At 43.1% G+C, this 21,435-nt stretch overlaps 1 long non-coding RNA gene across 1 annotated transcript in view; it reads left to right on the forward strand.

The window, feature by feature from the left end:
- The first annotated feature begins 8,101 nt into the window (after positions 1-8,101).
- Positions 8,102-21,435, forward strand: part of LOC149859836 (uncharacterized) — a 102,240-nt gene continuing 88,906 nt past the window's right edge. The window contains exon 1 of the long non-coding RNA XR_016443495.1: positions 8,102-8,151. This is a non-coding gene — a long non-coding RNA (uncharacterized LOC149859836). The remainder of the gene's footprint in view (positions 8,152-21,435) is intronic.

Here is a 21,435-nt window from a genome sequence, read left to right on the forward strand (position 1 = left end):
TTCCAGTCTTCAGGGACCTCCCCCAAGCACCACAAGTTTTGGAAGAGTTTCGCCAGAGGTCCCACAATGATTTCAGCCAGCTCCTTCATCACTCTTGAATGAAGTTCATCCAGTCCTGCTGACTTATAAATGTCTAACTTTTCTAACTAATCAGGCACCAGCTCAACATCAACAGTAGGAAAGTAGTCATTCCCACCATGCCCATTCTGAACTTTATCTAGTATGATTTGCCCCTTCATCTGGTGAAATACCAAAGTAAAATAGTCCTTTAGGAGTTCAGTTTTCTCCTGAGATGTCCTGGGAAAATTCCTTTTTTCTCAATCCTGCATGGGCAATCCTCATGCAGAATGTGAGTTTTCTCCTGTAGGGTTTGGTCTAGAACATGCCATAGATTGACAATGCTCATTGTGGCACTCCTGCTCCCCAGCTGGCCCAAGGTCCCAGGATGCATCTTACTGGTATTGCCACTTCAGACCATCATGCATGCATGCAAAAAAATTACTATGTATTGCTCCATCTATCTTCATATGTTAGCTTAGGCATTGTAGTATTGAGAAGAGAATGCAGATACTTTCATAATGCATTGTCACCTATCTCCACTCCACAATGACCTTGGTCTGTTTCCTCTTCAGCCCAAGTATTTATGTCCAAGGGAAGTTCTGTGTTCTGGTAGAAACCACATAAAAGTCAGTACTCCTTTCTTCTGCACTGCCTCCCCTCCCCACACCCCCATCTGACATCCCATATCTAGCTTTCAGCTGACACAGAAGGGATAATCTTGACCTCTATTCATTTTATTTTCCTTAATCTTTAATTTCTGTGCAACAAGGTGCTAATTGAATAAAAAACAAAACAAAACTTGAGCCTGACTACGTGATAGTGTTTTCTTCCGTTTGCTTTCATTTTTAATTTGAAATAAACTTTGTGAACACATCAGAAGGTTCTTAAGCTCCTTGAGTGCCAGACTTTGTTGTCTATTGTCATTCCACTAGACTTTGCCTGAGTGTTGTCGAAAGGAAACAGAAAGCAGTGGCCAAAATGGTACTTAGCAAACAGCCTGTCTTTCACCAACATGCTTATCCTTTTTTTAAAGCTATGTTTAGAAATAATCAAAAAAATCTTTCTTTGCAAAGGACTTATTACATTTGTGTCTCACAATTCCTGAAGCCTGTTTACTTTGGCAATACCATGTGATCAAGACTCAGATTTTAGGTTGGGAAGTAGGCCAAGATTCCCAGCTAGCTTGATATCCTCAACCTTTGTCATTTTTCATGACTTCGAGGACTGGGGGAAACAGTGATAAATTGGAAACCTGGGAAATGAAACTGCAGACCTGAAAAACAGGTAAAACATGCGAGTGAGTTAAGCCCCGCTGTGGAGACGAATGCTGCTCCAGCTACTCTCAAAACTTTGACTGCAAGGAAGGAATAGTGAAACAGGGTCACTGGGATTCATACAGACAAGTTTGGATGCTTTCCAGTTTCTACTTATAACTGGCTAATGATGGAGCTGTTGAAAAAGGACAGAAGAAAAATTGGTCCCTTTCTAAGGAACCATTTCTCTGAAGAAGGAGTAACAAAGGAAACAAGCTTCACAGATAAACATTTACCCTGGCAAACATCAGCAACCTCTTCTCTGCTTTAGGAGCAACCAAGCCCTAGTAGCTTGCCTGCTAATGAAAAAAAGAACAGAGGAACAAGGGTAGGAGGAGAAGAAGCAAATGTGCACGTGTATGTATAAATTATACAACAAAAAGGTCCTTTCTGTATAACTGTAATCAAACCTAACAAATTATTGAAGTTGATTTTGGACTCCAGATCCTCAGAGAACACAGAGAAGTTCAAGCATTCAATTCAGCATAACCTTAAATTAACTAAGAGAGCCACACGTTTTATTACAATTTTCACTCCACAGTGAAGTACAAAAACCAAAAATGTAAATGACATCATTTAAGATGCGCTAGCCTCCAGTAAAATAGGGCATAATCTGGATGGCAGGGACACACTGCAGATTTTCAAACCACTCTGAAAGCGAAAAGTGACAACACAATCTAATCTCTTCACCAATAGAGTTTTTCCACTCTAATCTCCATTGTTGTGAAGGGTCCACTAACAATGCCAAGACCAATAAGCTTACTTCTGAAGAGCTCCATGAAATCTGGCTCAGGTGATCACTGAGTTAAGCTGGACCATCTCCAAGTAGTATTCAGGAAATATTTTCCTGTTTCACAAATCCTTAACCCCATCCTGCACAGCTGTCACTGTGCTCAGCAGGATTGCTTAGCACTTCAATATTATGGCAATGGACACTCTATTCTAGGCCTATGAGAGAAATTTCCTGTATCACAAGTAGTTGCTACAGATCAGAATGGAGACCTTAGTTAAGGTAAAAAGTACATGTAGACTTATATAGCAGGTGGTGGTACAGGATACCTGGAACAAGATATTTTAGAGGACCTTATTCAAAAGAAGTTTGCAGGGCACTTGTCTACACTATACTGAGCTCCAGACAGTGCTATCAACCTCACCAAATTAAACAGACACATGCCCAAGTAATAAAAATAGAAGTGTAAAAGATACACAAATGCCAATGGGTTGACAACAGTGAAATATTGGGTTCTACCCTGGAATGTAGATGACACTTTGTCAGTGAAGTTCTATTTTGATTGGGAAAAAGAACAATGTGGGATTAATGCAAGATTAAAACTGTATTGGTGCTTCAAATGTAACATGCATTTATTAGATGTTTATCTACTGAAAATAGCTCCAGGGACAGTACGTTATTTCCTAGAATCATTTGGAGAGAAGCAGCCTCTGAGGAGGCATGGAGTCCATTATTCTAAATAACTGCTGGAACTATTTCTATTCTTTATTAATTCCTATATCTCCTTTATCATGGGTTTGCGGGGGGAGGGGGTAAGGAGGGTGTGCTGGGAGATGTTCTGTGTAGAAAGATAGATTTTAATGTATGTGTCATTGTGCATTTCCATTAGGCAAGGCAGGACAAAGAAATGAGCCTTACATTTGGGACAGAAAATAAGGAGGCTTGTCATGGTCCTTAATTCCCGGGAGAAATGTAGTATGCAGGCTCTGCTAGGCCTCAAGAAAGCTTTGCCTCACACAGGTAAGCTACACTCTTTCTGCAAAAGGTTTCACTGGACCAACGGAGCAGAGAAGCAGAGCTGCTAACCACAGACCTCTCCCCAGAGCTTTAAAAAATCTTTTATAGTATTCATTATCCCTTATCCATTCCTGAGGTGTACATCAAGTCTAGTCTTCAAGATATTCTGTAAACTTCCTTTTGCATTCATTTTTGTTCTCTTACGGTTTTTATACAATACCTATAAAGCTTTTTCTGGCATTGCACATACATTTTCACTGCCACAGCATATGTTCAGCACTTCTAGTTCTGTCCCTAAATACAAAAGGAGAAAAATTATTGCTAATCCACTTTTTAACATCCCTTTGTTTATTTGTAAGGTGAGAACATGTTCCCCACTCCATCTTCTAGCCTTTAAATTGAACTTGCTCTATTCTCTTATCCTTTCCACATAAGCTTTGCCTTTTAGAATTTCTCTCTCATCTATCTCTCTTTCCATATTTTCCTGTCTTTCCAGAGTGGTGCTAATCAGAAACAACAGAGCAGAATAACCAATTCATCATTTTACCTGAAAAACTACTTTAATCCACTGCATTTACACTTTCTGCAGCTACATCACATTGATTCTTAACATCCAGGTATCTTACAGATTCTGACATCAGCCTTTTTCTAGGACTCTTCCATGTGGGAACTATTCCCCAGTCACTATTTGTTTATTCAATCATTCCCCCTCATGACAGCCTCTTATATAAAGTTCAATTTATTTACACTGAACCAATTCCCTGGTTTAAAATTACCAGTTAATTGTTAACCCCACTATCTTTTAAATAATTTGCAATCACTTCTAAGTTTGTATCAGCCACAAATTTGATTAGTGTACTCTCCAATATATACTTACAAGCCACTAATGAATAGGTATGTTAAATAGTATTAGACTTAAGAAGAACTTCTGTGAAAACTTAGAAAGGGAATGTAGTACTCAGCTATCCTGAACACTCACTGAGGGAATGGAGGTCTGGGTACCTCTGAGGGTATAGGCAGAAGTGACAAGTTTTGGTTGATCTAGCCCCTGAATGCAATCTACAGCTCTGACCAAACAGAAGTGCACACCTACAAAGTGCTTTAAAAGGGCCCGATCTCACAAAAATCTGAACCCTCATTGAATGAGGTTTCACATGAAGATGTTTCAAAACATAGCATCTTCTGTAACTTGCATCTGTGCTGCCTCCCAGCCTGTTGTTATTTTCAGAATGGGAGGCAGGGAAATGGAAGGAGGGTCCAATCCACCCACCCCAACCTCCCGCAGAGACAGAAAAAAACCCAGACTAAACTCCCTCTGCTCTCTTCCCCTCCTCCCATTCTGAAAACAGTGACAGGCTGGGAGGGAGGAGGGGACATTGCTAAGGGAAACCAGCTTCAGACTCCCCTTCCCCTTTTAACCAACAATGAACTTCTGTTTGGTCTGGAAGATCGTTGCAACTCAAAAACACTTTCGGCAAAACATTCACAGTTACAGTGGGGAGCTGCACTTTTGTCATCGTACTCCTACCCCAGATCACAGAATCATAGAAAATTAGGGTTGGAAGGGACCTCAGGAGGTCATTTAATCCAACCCCCTGCTCACAGCAGGACCATCCCCAACTAAATCATTCCAGCCAAGGCTTTGTCAAGCCAGGCCTTAAAAACTTCCAAGGATGAAGATTCCACCACCTCTCTAGGTGACCTGTTCCAGTGCTTCACCACCCTCCTAGTGAGAAAATGTTTCATAATATCCAACCTAAACCTCACTTGCTGCAACTTGAGACCATTGCTCCTTGTTTTGTCATCTGCCACCACTGAGAACAGTCTAGCTCCATCCTCTTTGGAACCACCTTCAGGTAGTTAAAGGCTGCTATCAAATCCCCTCTCAATCTTCTCTTCTGCAGACTAAAAAAAATCAGTTCCCCTCAGCCTGTCCTCATAAGTCATGTGCCCCAGGCCCCGGACCACTTTCATTGCCCTGTGCTGGACCCTCTCCAACTTGTCCACATCCTTTCTATACTGGGGGGCCCAAAACTGGACACGGTGTTCCAGATGTGGCCTCACCAGTGCAGAATAAAGGGGAATAATTACATCCATTGATCTGCTGGCAACTCTCCGACTAATGCAGCCCAATATGCTGTTGGCCTTCTTGGCAACAAGGGCACTCTGGTGACTCATATCCATCTTATTATCCACTATAACCCCCAGGTCCTTTTCTGCAGAGCTGCTGCTTAGCCAGTCAGTCCCCAGGCTGTAGCAGTGCATGGGATTCTTCCATCCTAAGTACAGGACTTTGCACTTGTCTTTATTGAACCTCATGAAATTTCTTTTGGTCCAATCCTCCAATTTGTCTAGGTCTCTCTGAACCCTAGCCCTACCCTCCAGCACATCTACTACACCCCCTAGCTAGGTATCATCTGCAAACTTGCTGAGGGTGTAATCCACTCCATCTTCCACATCATTAATGAAGATATGGAACAAAACCAGCCCCAGGACCAACCCCTGGGGCACTCTACCTGATACTGGCTGCCAACTAGACATTGAGCCATTGATTAATACCTATTGAGCCTGACAATCTAGCCAGCTTTCTATCACCTTTATTGTCCATTCATCCAACTCATACTTGCTCAGCTTGCTTGCAACAATGTTGTAGAAGACAGTATCAAAAGCCTTGCTAAAGTCAAAGGTAAATTATGTCCACGGCTTCCTCCACATTCACAGATCCTCGGGTTAGTAAGCAGCAAGACAATTTCTAGCCCAAGTTGAAGTATCTGCTTTAGTTTCCAAGTCATTCTGTCAACTGGGAATGGGTGGAGTCCATCACACTCTCCATTCAATCCCTCTGGGCCACAGGTTTCTCCTTCCCACTATAATACAAAGCTTCTACTACATAGGAGTAAAAGAAAAGGCAGGTGGATTAGCTGGATTTTTCCGTGCTGGGAGGGGGGAATCCTCTGCTGCCCTCTTAGATCAACATTAAGGTTACTTGATTCAAGCCTCCAAAGGAAAATACTTCACTGAATATCAGAGATTACTATGCCAATCCTGGGCAGTGCTTGATTTTATATGCTAATTTACGTCTCTTTATGTGGAATCCTACAAAATAAACAGTTTATTTTAAACTCTCACCACAAAATTATTTGGTGGGATCTGGCTCAATTTGGGATTTTAACTATTTTTTTCCATTATATAGTTGTTCCACCCACTCTGTTTCTCTAGTTTCCCTTGGAAGATGCCATATAGAATGACAGCATATGCCTCCCAAAAGTGAATTTGTAATGATGTAGCCTTGCTATTGTCTTTATTTTCTGCCTTTCCCCCTCCCTCCCTCCCCACTACTCTCGCCCATGAAAAAAATAATTAGGTTACATTGGCACAAGTTTGGCAAGACCACATGGCTTTATATTTATGATCCCATTGTCTTCTCTGTACATACTGAATAAAATATTAATTTTATCACTCTCCTGCTAAAGTTAAATTTACTAGTGTGTAAATCCCACATCTTTTTTCTTTACCTCTTCCTAAAGCTAGTAATTGAGCATTTTCCACTCCTCCGGGGCCGTCATTCTCTAGAAGTTCTCAAAAATAATGGTTATGGTTCCATATGACCCTGGCAATTCTGTTAGCACTTTAGAGTGAATTTCATTAAGGTGTCTCTTGCCTCAGTGCCTCCTGTCTCACTTGGGAACCATGTAAATTATTTTTTCATTCATAATAACTTTGAGACGTTCAGAAAGAAAATACTGTGCCCAAAAGCTATGTAAATTCTTCAGGAGCAGGAAATTTTCTCTCCCGCAAAGAATCATTTGAACACTGAATGTAAGAAATGTGTGTAATGGACAATATCTAGACATCTTACTAAATGGTACGTAGATATACTCAGATAAACATACAGTGTAACAAATTATACCTGAGATTGCCTGAGAATGCAAAATTACAGCTAGTCAATTTGTATCTGAAAAAGTATAGGCACAGTATGATCAAAAAGAAATCAAGCTCTACATACCTTCTGATACTATTGAAAGGAAGAAAACAAAAGGCTGGCCAACAACTCCATGTGGTGGGTGACACAAGCTACATGTATTGTATATTGTCATATTTTTATTACCAGTCAGCTCACTAGAGATCTCACATCCTTGGTAGCCTAAAACTGTCAGACAGACATTGGCATGTAAATTCCTTTCTATTGGCTGAAAAAGAGCACAATCGCTAGTGTTTGAGGTTTTTGGGAGCCAGAAAAAAATTGAGCAGATGTTGATTAAAAGCAAGAGCAGTCCAGACATATAATTTTACCCACAAATTAACTGCACATGTACAAATTCTTTTTCTTTTCTTGATTATTCCTTATCAGACAAAGGTTCAGTATATGAAAAAGTGACTCACCTTTTAGGTGAGGAAAGCTTATCCTGGCTTCTACCAGGTTGTCCAATGAACCACAGCTTCTGCTAAAATAACAGGCATTCTGGTTTTAGGCTTTCTGGAACTTTGTGTATATGTAAGTCTCCTTCGTAGATTGAACAAAGAGCTTGTCATACTAAGAGGTCAACAAACTGTACATAGCACCTTATTTTCTGAAGTCTGCCTCATTGACTGTCTGCATATTATTCAGGTACAGGGCACCATTTCCTCAAATGGATTATTTGTTTGCATTTGTCTCAGGGGGGAGGGGAGCGGGGTTGTATTTTTTTTAACACAAACATATTGCAGACTTGTGGTAAGAGGAGCGTGCTATGACCAGATGGGAGGCCACAGCTGTTATATAAAGTGTCAGAGAGCTCAGAGAGCACCACAGAGCATATGAGTTTTGTGTGGATGCCTGGATATCCATGGGATTTCCCACATAGATCTTAGACAGTCTAGTCCCAGCCCACATAGGTATAATGGGGTGGAAAACCTGTCTCAAATGTTACGCATTTTCCAACTAATGTTTTCTCTGTTTTCCTATGCAGATACAGCTGATGCCTGCAAACCATGGAGTTGAATGTCCAAGTGCCTTGAACCCTCTGAGAAGTGCAGGGATCCAGCATTTCAGTATGTAACAATCACATTATTACTTTCATAAAATGTTTTTACTTTGTTTTATACATGCATGTGTTCCACACTCCCATTGTACATACAATATGTCATGGACCTAGTGTCTGACCCGGGGCATTCTCAGAGTTCTGCCTCGGTGCCCTACAATGGAAGACAAGGATTCAGCACAGCAATGACTGTGAGACTGACAGGGCTGCAAGGGCAATATGGCGGTGGGGTGTAGCATTAATGATGCCTAGGGGTATGATGTTGTGCATGTATGGATTTTATTTTTAGCTCTCCAAGCCCTTGCTCCACAAAAACTTCTTAATTACTATTCTTCAGCTGTTAAATGAAACACAAATGCTCTCTCTTTGCAGAGGGCCAATAGTTTAATGGGGTTTCATGTACAGTGGTACATCATAGAAATAAAAACATGGAAATTATTATTATTTTAGAAGAACAGCTATGTCAGAGCTATTGACAGCAGCTCCATGCCAACAGTGTCGCCTTAATGGTTTCAGTTTATACAGCAAACTAGCTGTGGCCCTTGTGCTTTCAGTTTCAACACATGCTATGCCTCCCTCCCATCTCCCCCTCTGCCCCAAACCTCCCCCCCACCAACACACACACACCTATTGCTCAAGTGAGTAAGAAAGATGTAAATTCTAATCTACAAAACATATGCTCCTCTCACTGGATTATGGAATAAAATTAGAAAGTGTCTAAGACTATAATGCCCTCCAGTGAGGGAAATGCCAGCCCTCCCACCGCTGTCCCCTCAACTACAATGTTGTTTGTTCTGCAACACTGTGAGGAAAAGGAAAGCCTCAGTGGTTGGTTGGTGAGGGAAAGTGTCCCTAGGAGGTCCCATTTAATCACAGAATCAATCACAGAATTATAGGTCAGAGGTCATCTAGTCCAAACCCCTACCAGAGACAGGACCATCCCTATCCATACCATCCTGTACAAATCCATTGTCCAACCAAAAAACATAAAACCCTAAGCTGCTACAAGTAAAGCAGGGGGACAACAGCAGTCAATGTCCTGCTGCTTAACAACACGGGTTTGTTAAAAATACATTTAAGCTATCCAAGGAAGAGGGCCATGCTCTATGCTACAAAAGAAGGAAAAGTCCTCCACTGTCTCTACCAATCTGCCACAGGGTAAAATTCCTTCCCAACTTCTGAGACTAGGACTAAGGGGGTAGAAGTTGGTACATTTTATTTATACAGTTCTCCAGGAATTGATTAAGAAAAATAGACACAGGTATGACAAACAAGGGCAATGTGTGTTGCCTCTGCTCTCCTCTGACAGATCCTGCAAGTTTGTGCAGCAATGGTACTCACTGCAGTAGATGCTGAGAACCAAGAAGGACTGAGACCCCCAATTTGTATGAAAGTTTTTGCAAATTCTATCTATGTCAAGCCAGGCAAGTTGATTTGGTTTTAATTTTGGTAATAAAAAATGGAAATGGAAATGTGACAAAATGTGTGTGGGGTTTTAGCTGCATTACTCCCATTTACTTGAATGTACTCAAAAGTCCAGTTACCTGTTAAGGTAAGATAACAATTTTGGCAAACTAAGTAAGTGGATAAGCTCCTATCATGTCATTTAACATTTTACATAGACAAATGCCTGCTCACTGCAATGATTTAGCTCAAATTGTACCAGGTTTCCCACATGCCAATGGAATATTGGCTCTGTACTATTTTTTTGTCTCTGTTTATGAAAAAAAAAACCCATAAAGAAATATCAGCTCAATCTCTCAAGAATTTCTATTCACCCACAGAAGAAAAAGGGAAATGGCAGAGTAAACAGGGCTCTACTTCTTGTACTTATGACAGACAAAGACACATTCTCAAAGAGATGCATATGATAGATACATCTGAAAATAAAAGCTGAGGACCTGGCAAGATACAACTGGATTTGTACACACTCCTATAATTCAGAGCCTAAACTCTACTGTTAGTCTCAGTGAAAACATGCAAGTAAAACTGGAAACGTAGCTCGAACAAACTTGCAAATACATTTTAATTGAATTAGGCATATGACTTTGTGCCCAATCTTTACAGGACAAATTCTCTCATTTTTCTTGTGTTGACTACCATGGAGTTATACTAGTGACAAGTCTGGCCAATGATGAGTTTCCCACGCACAAAGAGCACCCAGATATTTTAGTTTTAAATCAATGGTGTTCTATCTCCAGCCAGCAGAGTCATGTCGTCCAGCCTGTGGTTTCCAGAGCATGGCAATTAATACTACCACTACCCCCGCACTGCCAAATAACTGCACCCATGAGGAGCACTGCAGGCTAGATGATGCGGCCCCATGCACCAGATCACACTGGCACAAATAGCTGCTCTGCATTTAGATCCAGCATGTCAGGCCAGGCTGATGTGCCAAGTCACACCCCCAGACCAACCCTGCACACCAGCCCTGCACTGGATCCAGCCCCTGGACCAGCCCCATGCCACCACTCTGGCCTGCGGTGCCTGGAGGTTGAGCACCACGGTTCTAAATGATTTGTTTCAGACGAAGAGAAATGGCAAATCTAACATCCAAATGGAAAAGCACAGTGTGGCTATCTTGTAAAACACTGTTTCATCTATGGCTCACAAAATGGCCATTGCTCCTACATACATGCAGGCTCCTCCAATATTTAACAGTTCAGTATAAAGAAAACAAAATCCCATCGGTTACACAGCTATATCCACCACAACCCAATCAGTGAAGTTGCATGTGCTAGGAATTACGATACACCTCTACATAAAAACATGCAGTCATCTTTTGATCTCTACTTCTCACAAATAAAATCACAGATGGATATATTTAATTTTGAGATAACATGGAAGCAGTTCTCTCAAAAATACCTCTCTCATTTTAGGACATTTTTCTAGATTTAAAAGGAAAACAAAACAAAGAACCAAACCACCCTTCTACCCCAGCAGGGTTTTGCCCAGAGCATAAACACCACCAACTATGCCTCTGGGTACAGTTTTTTTTAATGAAACACAAGGTAGGATGGTGTAGTACAGTATAAATTGTAACTAATAAGCCAAGTAATGAATACATCTTTATCTCTGTTTGACCAATGAATAATATACTCAGAGTTGGCAACTCTTGCTATTTACCATGCATCTCATTTTATGAGTTTTTCTTAAGCCTCAGCTTGTAGTTCTTGTGATAACATGAAACTCAGTGTCCAAGAAGAGGGAGTTCCTGACCTTCACAGGTCATGAGAAAAGCTATAAAAATTGGTAGCAAGGGCACACTTACTACTCAGAAACTGGAAGGAACCAAAATAAGAATAAACAGAACCCCCATTTTTTTTGCATCTGAAAATGTTTTAAGCCAATCTCATGATTTTGGGGACCTGGCTCAAGGTTTCTGAATGCTTTGACTTGGCACTTATTCACATATAAACTAGAAAATTGAGATATCTAAATGATGACATAAAAATGGCTGCCAACTATCTGTGCTTCTACTTGCAGGCAGATGCACTCCCAGCACAGAACAGATTGCTGCTGGGTGCATGCTCCCTGCTGAGTATCAGCTGAAGATGGGATGGGGTGGGGAGATCAGAGGAGATGATGATCTGCAACTGCAAGAAAGTGGAATAGGGGCCCATAAACATGACTTCATCCACTGAAGAATGGACCTACTGCTTTGAATGGGAAATGGCACACCTTTATTTCTTCCTCTAACACCTAACACACATTCCCAGGAACTGAACTAACTCAACTCCATTGTCCAAGTACTAAGCTGGGGATTTGGTCTTTGTTTCGTACTTTTTCTCCCTTTTCTTTTACTGCTTATTTCAGAAAAAAACCCAGAATTGCTCACAGTGTGAGCTCCTGGATGAAAGAAGGTTCACAAGTATATTTGGAACTCTTAAACCTTCCAACCAGCTGAGCTTGCAGGACACAAGGTAGATCTGCCCAAATCATCCAATGATTTTGGCCAGGAACATACAGCTCACTCCAGCCAGATCCTCTGCAGGTGGTTGTACCGCACATGCTTAGAGCCAGCCTTCAATCTGAGGCTCATTGGTAGAACTGAGCTGTGTAAAGCCCAGGTCAAAATAAACAGAGGACTCTGCAGGTCAGGAGTTGCACTATGCAGGGTGGATTGCCTGAACAAACTGTGCCTGACTTTAGGCCTCTGTCCCTTTGATTCACAGATAGTAAATCCATCCATGACACTTTAAAAGATATGAACAAAACAAAAATGCAAGATAAGCATGAATGCAATTCAACAGATGGCTTTAAGTAAAAAAATAGTAAGCCAATTCCTTCAAACATCATGCCTGCATATTTAAGTGTAGAATGTCTTCAGCAGCATAAAAATAACAGTTGCCACATTACCCCAACCCACTGACAGAAAATATCATTCATGACTTTTATGACAGCAGAGCTGGTTCTGCAAAGGGGCTAAAGGCCCCTTTGATGGCAATCCAGAATATTTTGGCATTAGCAAATGACTTTCTCTAATTTGCTGTTCTCTCCAAACTAGGAAGGGAAGTGAGAAAATTGATAGCACTCTCTGAAGGGAAGTTTTGTGGCTATTGTCAGACTTGCACAGTTAGAAACAGTTTTAGGCCACACTTTTTCTCTACATTGCGTATAAAGCGTATGAAAAACAGCCAGTTTGATTTATTAACATTTGACATTGTTTGCACCTGTATAAATTGCAATGCAGCTGTGCATGGTAAGAGAGAAGTAAGCCCTCCTTTTTTAACACCAGTACAGCCAATGCTTTAAGTATATTCCACTAATGGACTGAATTTCAGAAATAAAGGATTACTTAGTAGATCTCTCTGCACTTCACCTTCCCAACATCATCACAATCTATCCACTTGGTCTGATGGAGAGATATTGCTCCAGGAAGTACCTTTTTCAGTGGAAAAGAAAATCAGTTCTTCTGAGAAAGCATGTATTAGATCAGATAGCCAAAACAACCACACCCTGTAGGAGGTAAACCTTTTCTAGCCCAGAATCTGGTCAGTTAGAAAAGAAAAATCTAATCATAAATCTTTTGACTCCTAATCTTAGCTTTGCTAGCAGGAACTCAGCCACCTATGCTGATTTGCATTAAAAATAATTTTAGTGACAATGCACTGCAGAGTTTTTGTCATGGATCATAAATGGCAAGTGCAGCAAAATTTTATGTTAGTCTCTCTCCATGCCGCTTATATATCAATTGTGTTCAGTACACAGCATAGAAATGAGCCCTTTACCATATAAAGAGATGGAGCCCTTGTAGTTCAGGAATCATTGCTTTGGAGCAAGGCCCTGCACAATGATAGACAAGTGGAAGATTCCTGCATATCATGAGCAAAAGTCTGTATAAACAACATGCAACCTCAAACACAATGTTTTTGTAGGTAGAAGGGAGGAATAGCTTGCAGGCGCAGATCCCTTCCCACTGCACAGGGCTACAGCACTAATAATGTGGCTGCTTTTAAAAGCATTGTTACATTGATATTTGCTCTGGAACAGCAGAAGCACTGCCACCAATATTTATTGAGAAAATGGTGGTCCTCTTCAAAATACTCAAGATCCAAATCAGATCTCTCTAAGTCTCCACCCATGCTGTTGACTCAATGAATATTTTCATTGATGCAAGTCACATTATCCATAGGCTTGTAAGTGGTGTTTACCTACAAGGTTTAAGTGTCTCCATTACCTTTCTTAGTTCTGTGAACAAACAACTGTCAAGAAAAACAAAATTTCATAACCAACCATTTCTAGAAGCATGAGTCCTGTATGTTACCCAGGTGGTCTGCTGAAAGGTACCCCCTCTCAAAGGGATGTCAGCAGATGCAAGTATGCTGTGGGAAGCATGGCTGCCTAACTGTATGTAGCTCACTTCCTTTTCCTACAGAGCAGAGAGCCAGGACACTCAGTGAATCTTAACTATATATAGGTTTAATATTATAAAATAATATGTAACTTATAATCACAAACTTACATGTGTATATATGTACATATATATAATTTACAGATACGAATTTACCCGAACAAAACTCTAATTAACCCTGACCTCAAGCATAGCCCTAGCTCCCTGTGGTCTTCGGGTTAGGCTGTAGCCCCCACCCCTCATTCAGAGCCCTCCAGGCCTGAGGGGGAAGGGGCACTCAGGAATAAAACAGAGGTTTGCTGATGGACCAAAACCAAAAATAGCTGGCGGTGATAGGTCAATAATAAAACATTCACAAAAAGGTTACATCAAATACAACATATATATACCCAATATTAACTGATATAAACTAGTGACACAAATACCTAACAATGATAGGGCTATATGTGTGTGTATATATATATACACACACACACACACACACACACACACACAATAACGTTACACCATATAAGACACCTATGGATCAGTTAATCAATACAATAAATACTAATACAAGACAGCTTAAAACCCTCTTCTAATACAATAATAAAGATGTAGGGCTACAAAAAAATCCCAGCAACATATTAAAAACAAACAGGACCCAACAGTGGCACAGCAGCTGTGCCCAAGGAAAAAATGACAACCCAGACAAGGGACTGTATCCGCAAACAGGACACCCTTACCCTCAATGGGGATACTCATCTGGCAGGGCCCTTAACCCGGGAACCCCCTTAACAAACAAAATCCCTGAATCCCTTGCTATATCCCGGGGGAATTGTCCTCCCGTAAGGGGTTTCCCCTCAGCTGCTCATAGTGTGGAGGGGCCCTCCTCCCCTGCAGGACTCCCCTTCCCTGGGTGACTCACAACTCCCACACTTGATGGATTGCCTCGTCTACAGCAGCATATTGTAGGAGCAAGGCTTCCCCCACCCCAGGGTGGTCAACCCGTGCCGCTGCTGCGGGAAGGCCCGAGTTACCTCATGCGGCTCCCCAGCCTGTCAGCAACTCTCCACCCCATGCACCACCCTATGCACCAAAGAGGCACCTGTCTCATACACGTGATGGTAGGGAGAAAGGCACTCAAACTGCCTAGGGTAGCCCTTGGTGTCTCATCCGTTCTATGGCCCTGTGCACCGATCCGTGCACCAGTGGCCCTTCTTCTGCCTCATGCAGGGTTGAAGACCCGTGCTGTCTCATGCAGTCACTGTGGTTCCTCCACTCTATGGCCTTGTTGGAAACCTGTGCTGCCTCATGCAGCTGCCGCAGTCTCATCAGCTCTATGGCCTTGTGCACCGCTCTGTGCACTGATGGCCTTGTTCCTGCCTCGCGCAGGGTTGGAGATCCACGCTGTCTCACACTGTTGCTCTGGTTTTCCTACTCTATAGCTCTGTGCACCACTCCATGCACTGATGGCCCTACTCCTGCCTCATGCGGAGTTGGAAACATGCACTGCCTCATGCAGCTGCCATGGTCTCATCAGCTCTATGGCCTTGTGCACCGCTCCTTGCACCAATGGCCCTGTTCCTTTGCCATGCAGAGTTGGAGACCCACGCTGCCTTGTGCAACTGCCACAGTCTCGTCAGCTCTATGGTCTCATGCACCATGCTATGCACCAATGGCCCTGCTCCTGCCTCATGTAGGGTTGGAGACCCATGCTGCCTCATGCAGACCCTCCATGCACCACCCCGTGCACCAGGCTCTCCAGTCCCTTGCACCAGTCCCTGCACCAAATGGGGCTCAGCTCCTACCTCATGCAGAGTTTGGAGTCCTGTGCTGCCTTGTGCAGCTCCTGGGGTCCCGTCCTCTCCTGGACCCTCCACGGAGTGACTTATGCACCATTGCCATGGCTACCTCCATGACAGGGCAGAGATGCAGCTGCCTGCCACTCCCCATTCGGCAATGGCATCTTCAGAGTGCTTCTGGGACAACTGCGCTGCCTCGCTGGTCAGCTCACCCAGCTGTTCTCAGCCGTTCTTCATCATCCCTCGTAAAAGCTGCCCATGTGCTGGGCATGCTGCCTTTTTATTCCTTCAGAAGTCTCTGTCCCCAGATAGGGAGATCAATAGGAAAGCCTGATGGGTTAGTTCCCCTCAGGTCCTCCTCTTCACCTCACCTCTATGTCAGGATGGCACAAGCCTCTCTCCTTCCCTTTCCTGATTGGTGGGGGAAAGGAAATGCCCTCACCAATCACTCTGAGCCTTCTGGCTCAAACTGGTGAGCCGAGCTGCTACCAGCAAGCCTGCCACATGCGTATACACTGATTCCAAGAAAGAAAAAGACACAGGGTGGGGAGTATGCAGGATAATGTAAACTCTAGGATGCTTTTTGAGGACCACCATCACATGGGTCAATCTGACACGACCAGGCCAGACTCCCATCTCCAGTCTTTTACCATCCAAGAGAAGAGACATATTTTATTTATTATTTATGCATGGCCCAAGCCCCTTAAAGTACACTGGAAAACTCTTGTTAATCAAGATCTCATTCTGGTGTCAAAAAAATGTATCTTCCTAGTATCTTTCTTACTAAAAATAAAGATCCAGAAACCCACATCTGGTCTTTGGGAACTGAAGTGTTGTTTACTGCAAAGCACATTTTCTGCATCTGGCAACACACAAATCATGGGCCAGACTGTACTGGACACAGCTCTGTATTAACCATAACTTTTCTTAGTCCCCATTCATTTTAAAGTTTCACAAATAATATTCTCAATGCTGTTTCTTTTTTTACATATCTGGGTGACCTCTATAAGCAAAGACACTCAGGGGCACATCTGTGCATGAATTTAACTCATCTTAAATTTTATGTTCATTAAACTAATGCAAATGAAGTGGGTTTTGGCAGGTGTCTACACGGTGTGGGACTTGGGACCAATTTTAGTCCCAAGTTGCTTCAGCCCTGCCATGTGCCCCTATTGCCACCAGGGGAAGCTCCAGCTTCTGGACACATAGCTGCCATCACTTGACAGCCATGCTGAAGCCACAGCCAGGTGTCAGCATTTTGCAACCATCTTGGAAATACACCCCCACGCTCTGATCCCTGGCCAGTCCCTTCCTTGCCCAGGAGCCGTGTGCCCAGTACAGGGGCAATACACAGCAGCTCCTTACTTGCTCACCTGCCTCGTTGGCAAAGGGGCTGCCTCTGCCCCTGCCAGCAATGCCCAGCTCCCTGCTGCCCCAACCTGGTGCCTGCCAGCAATGGCCAGCAGCCTGTGCTCCTGCTGACCATGGTGCTGGCCCCAACAGCCCCCCCACCCCCACCCCCACCCCCACTCCCCTGCCCAGGCCCCAGGAGAACCACGCATCCACTAGTAGGGGTCAGGGCACTGGATGCAGGAGGCCCTGGCTGACCTCCTCTTCCTGCACTCCCTGCTCCACCCCACCTTCCCTGCTGCCCATACACCCCCTAACCCCTGCCCACCCTCAGAACCACTCTCAGGACATTCACATGCTTGAAACAAAAAAATGTTATTACCCTCACAACACCCACCCTCATTCCTCCCCCTCCCCACCACAACAAACAGTACCCCCTCCACCACCCTCCCCATCCACCCACAATAAAAATCTCCCTTACAAGTGACAAGCTATATACAGAGCAGCCCAGGCAGGGGGGAAGAGAGGTGGCCAGCCAGGAGGCCTGGGGCTGGGCTCCGGTCAGCTCCCTGGTGGCTGGGCAGACCCAGGACTAAATTCCTTGTGTTAATTGCAGTAATGCATCTTCACATGCATTAATCCACATTAATTAGCCCCTCTAAAATTTGATACTTGGTTTGGGCTGGTATCAAATTTAGGCCTACATAACTTAAAATCACCATTTTTAAGCTGCCTTAAGGGTGCACACATGTGGACCCGCACCCCTAAGGCAGCTTGAAATGGGATAATCTTCATTAAATGACCATGTGTAGAAATGCCCTTAAGGTCCCCAAATTGACATTCCTTCATAGAGAGAATCCAATATATCTAGGGAATGACAGAGCTAGTCAAAACACAGGATTCATGCTTCACAAAGGTGACAAGAAAATTTGTCTCACATTTGTAGAAATTCTTTATTTTGATGAAGAATGTCACTGAATTTGTGGATTAGGATATTTTGCAGCTAGGTCTAGAAACTTTATGTAGGGCATGGACTCATTCCACCAACAGAGCAGCCATCAACTGGAAACAGGAGATCTCAGCTTCATTCCCAGCTCCGTCACCAATCTACTGTGTAAATTTGAACAAATTGTTTCCTCTCTCTCTCTCTCGCATTTTTTCTGTCTCGTGTGTAAAACTGTAAACTCTTTGGGTCAGACACTGTCTCTTGCTATGCAGATGTGTAGTGTCTGGTTCAATGGGACCCTGATCTCAGCTGTGGCATCCAAGTGCTACTATAAATAAATAAATAATAATAATACTGATAGCAAATCACATGGTGGATGCTTTCAGTCAGCAGGCCATGGGGCTGTTTCATTTTGTCATTTAACTGCATACCTCAAATGTTATTTAACTTTATCATTCAAATGCCTACTTTTAGTCTCAATCATCCAGGTCTCCTGGAGCAATTACTGCACTGTACACAGCTGATAATGCTGAAAAGTAAAAGTCAAATTACCTTTTTTAACCAAAGGATAAGTAAAAATGTATTTTATTTACACTCACCAACGTAATTCTCTTCCATGTTGTAAAAATCCATCTGTCTACATGGAAAGACATAGGTACCAGCATATTAGATCTTATTCACTGGTATTCTTAATCCCACCAAGACAGCTCTAGAGTTCAAAATTATTTGATTTGTTTTCGTGTTTATTCACTGCTTTAAATTATTTAAACTTATGGCCAGCAATAAAAAGCTGTTATAAGCAACTGGACAATTCTTCTACTGTTTCCTCCAACACAGAGGTCAGTATGTCATAGCTAGTGAATCAGAAGCAAGAAAACAGACAAAGAGCCTTAAAGCAAATCATCAAGAATGACATATTCTCTGGCTAATAAAAACACACAGTGAAGGAAGTTCTTAGCACTGGAGAGGACAACAGACTTGGGTTTTTTTTTAGTCTCATCCTCACTAGCCTACAACAGCCAGACATGACAAAACTGCAGCCACACTTTTCCATTTGATGGTCAGGATAACCAGTGAGTGGTGGAAAGACAAAGAAAGAAAGAAGTACAATTAAGCCAATATATAGCAAACTAGATCATGTGAATGCTACATGAAGCTTCAGCCCTCCATTAAATATACTTGACATCATTTTTATGCGTCTCAGTAAGACAAGGTTGCCTTTTATACCCTCCCACATATCTAACAGTCAGTTAGCTGTATATACATTCGCCTCCTCTTCCCTAGCTGCAGGCGGCCCCACCACCTCAGGTCATTTATTATCTCCATGCCAGTCACACCACACATGAAGCCAGCTTACTGGAGTGCAGACCGAGCATGACAAACAGCCTCTATTACACTTGAAACGGCGAGACCAAAATTAAGCAAACCATGGCCTAAGTGTATGCAAACAAGAGCTCAGAAAGCACATCAGATAAATTTTGTTTTCCACCAACCAGCAATTATGAACTATTTTTCTAGACCTCCAAATTTAGCACAAAAAAAAGAAAAGAGAGAGGAATGGAAACCTTTCCCATCAGAACTGTTTATGCAACCATCACATTGATCGTTAGTGCTGGTGACATAAAATAAAGACAGTGGCTGAATGGATAAGTCATATGCATGGGCATGGACAGAAGTTACATTTGTCATGCAATCAGAACCCTGAAATCACTCCACAACCATGCTGTGCCACATGTTCACAGCTTCAAAGCACTTTAAAAGTGGCCCATTGTGCAACAAATTAACCCTTATCTAGTGAAGGATCAGATGAAAGCACTCCACTTTGGAGTGACTTAGAGAACTTCTGTTCCCTGGGGTCAATACATTGCATGGTTGGGGCTGAGCTGCATCAGTCCAGTCCTGCTCCTGATGCTGTCTGCAGGAAGGGAGAGGGGAGTGGGAGTGAACTGTGGGCTGGGGTTTCCTCCTCCTGAGCTGGGAGGTGGGGGGAGTGAGTGGATTGGAGCCCCCTTAAGCCCCGCCCCCCAGCCTCCTCAACTCAGGCCAGGCAAACTCCAACTTACAGCTCACTACCCCTCTCCCTCCGTGCAGACAGCACCAGAGTTGGGAAGGAAGGTGGAGCGAGGGGACAGAGGCTGCAGGCAGGCTCCTCGGGGTTGACTGGCTCCAAAGTGAAGTTTGATCCTCCCCCAGTAACCCAAGAACCTCTTGGGTTAGGTGGACAGCTCTAACTCATGGCACTTTATGTAAAGCACCATGAGTGTGGTGGGGACCTGCATGTCTGTCTGTCATAATCCCATGATAGTACCATAAAAATCCATGGAAGTGTTCTTTGGCACCACTAAAGCAGTACTCACAAAAAAATAAAAATAGTCAAACTGCAGTTAACAGAGAGGGTGGTGTTGGCTGAAGACAGTAACACAAGGACCTTCAATAGTTTGTGGTCACTGAATGAGAAACCAGTTCATTGTCCTGAGACCCCTACTGCTCAGACATGCTCATTAGCTCTGACTAAATACTTTCATTTGTTAAAAGATGACAGGAAGGAAATTCAGGTCAATCTTCCCCATTGCAGCAGCAGCTGCTACGCTGCTGGTTTTAGTTCCGTGTCTGAAAGAAGTTCATTTAGTAGCTTGCAAACAAAGCAGGACCATCCCCAACTAGATCATCCCAACCAAGGCTTTGTAAAGCCATGTCTTAAAAACCACCAAGGATGAAGAATCCACAACCTCTCTCAGTAACCTGTCCCAGTATTTCACTACCCTTCTAATGAAAAAATTCTTCCTAATACCTAACCTAAACTTCCCTTGCTGCAACTTGAGACTGTTGCTTCTTTTTCAGTCATCTCTCACCACTGAAAACCATCTAGCTCCATCCTCTTTCAAATCCCCCTTCAGGTAGTTAAAGACTGCTATAAAGTCCCCTCTCAGTTTTCTCTTCTCTAGACTAAATAAACCCCATTCCCTCACCCTCTCCTCAGAAGTCATGTGCCCCAGCCCCATCACCATCTTTGTTGCCCTCCACTGGATTCTCTCCAATTTGTCCACATCCTTTCTGTAGTGGGGGCCCCAAAACTGAACACAGTACTCCAAATGCAGCCTCACCAGTGCTGAATAGAGGGGAATAATCACTTCCCTTGACCTGCTGGCAACACACCTACTAATGCAGCCCAGTATGCTGTTAGCCTTCTTGGCAACAAGGGCACACTGTCGGCTTATATTCAGCTTATTGTCCACTGTAACCCCCAGATCCTTTTCTGCAGAGCTGCTGCCCAGCCAGTCAGCCCCCAGTGTGTACTGGGTCATGGAACTGTTCTGTTCTAAGCAGGGGTGACGCATAGGAGGTGCACTGCCTGAGCGT

The sequence above is a fragment of the Crocodylus siamensis genome, chromosome 7 (genome assembly GCF_052110815.1).
Source record: "Crocodylus siamensis isolate JL-2025a chromosome 7, ASM5211081v1, whole genome shotgun sequence".
In the NCBI taxonomy this organism is placed as follows: Eukaryota; Metazoa; Chordata; order Crocodylia; family Crocodylidae; genus Crocodylus; species Crocodylus siamensis.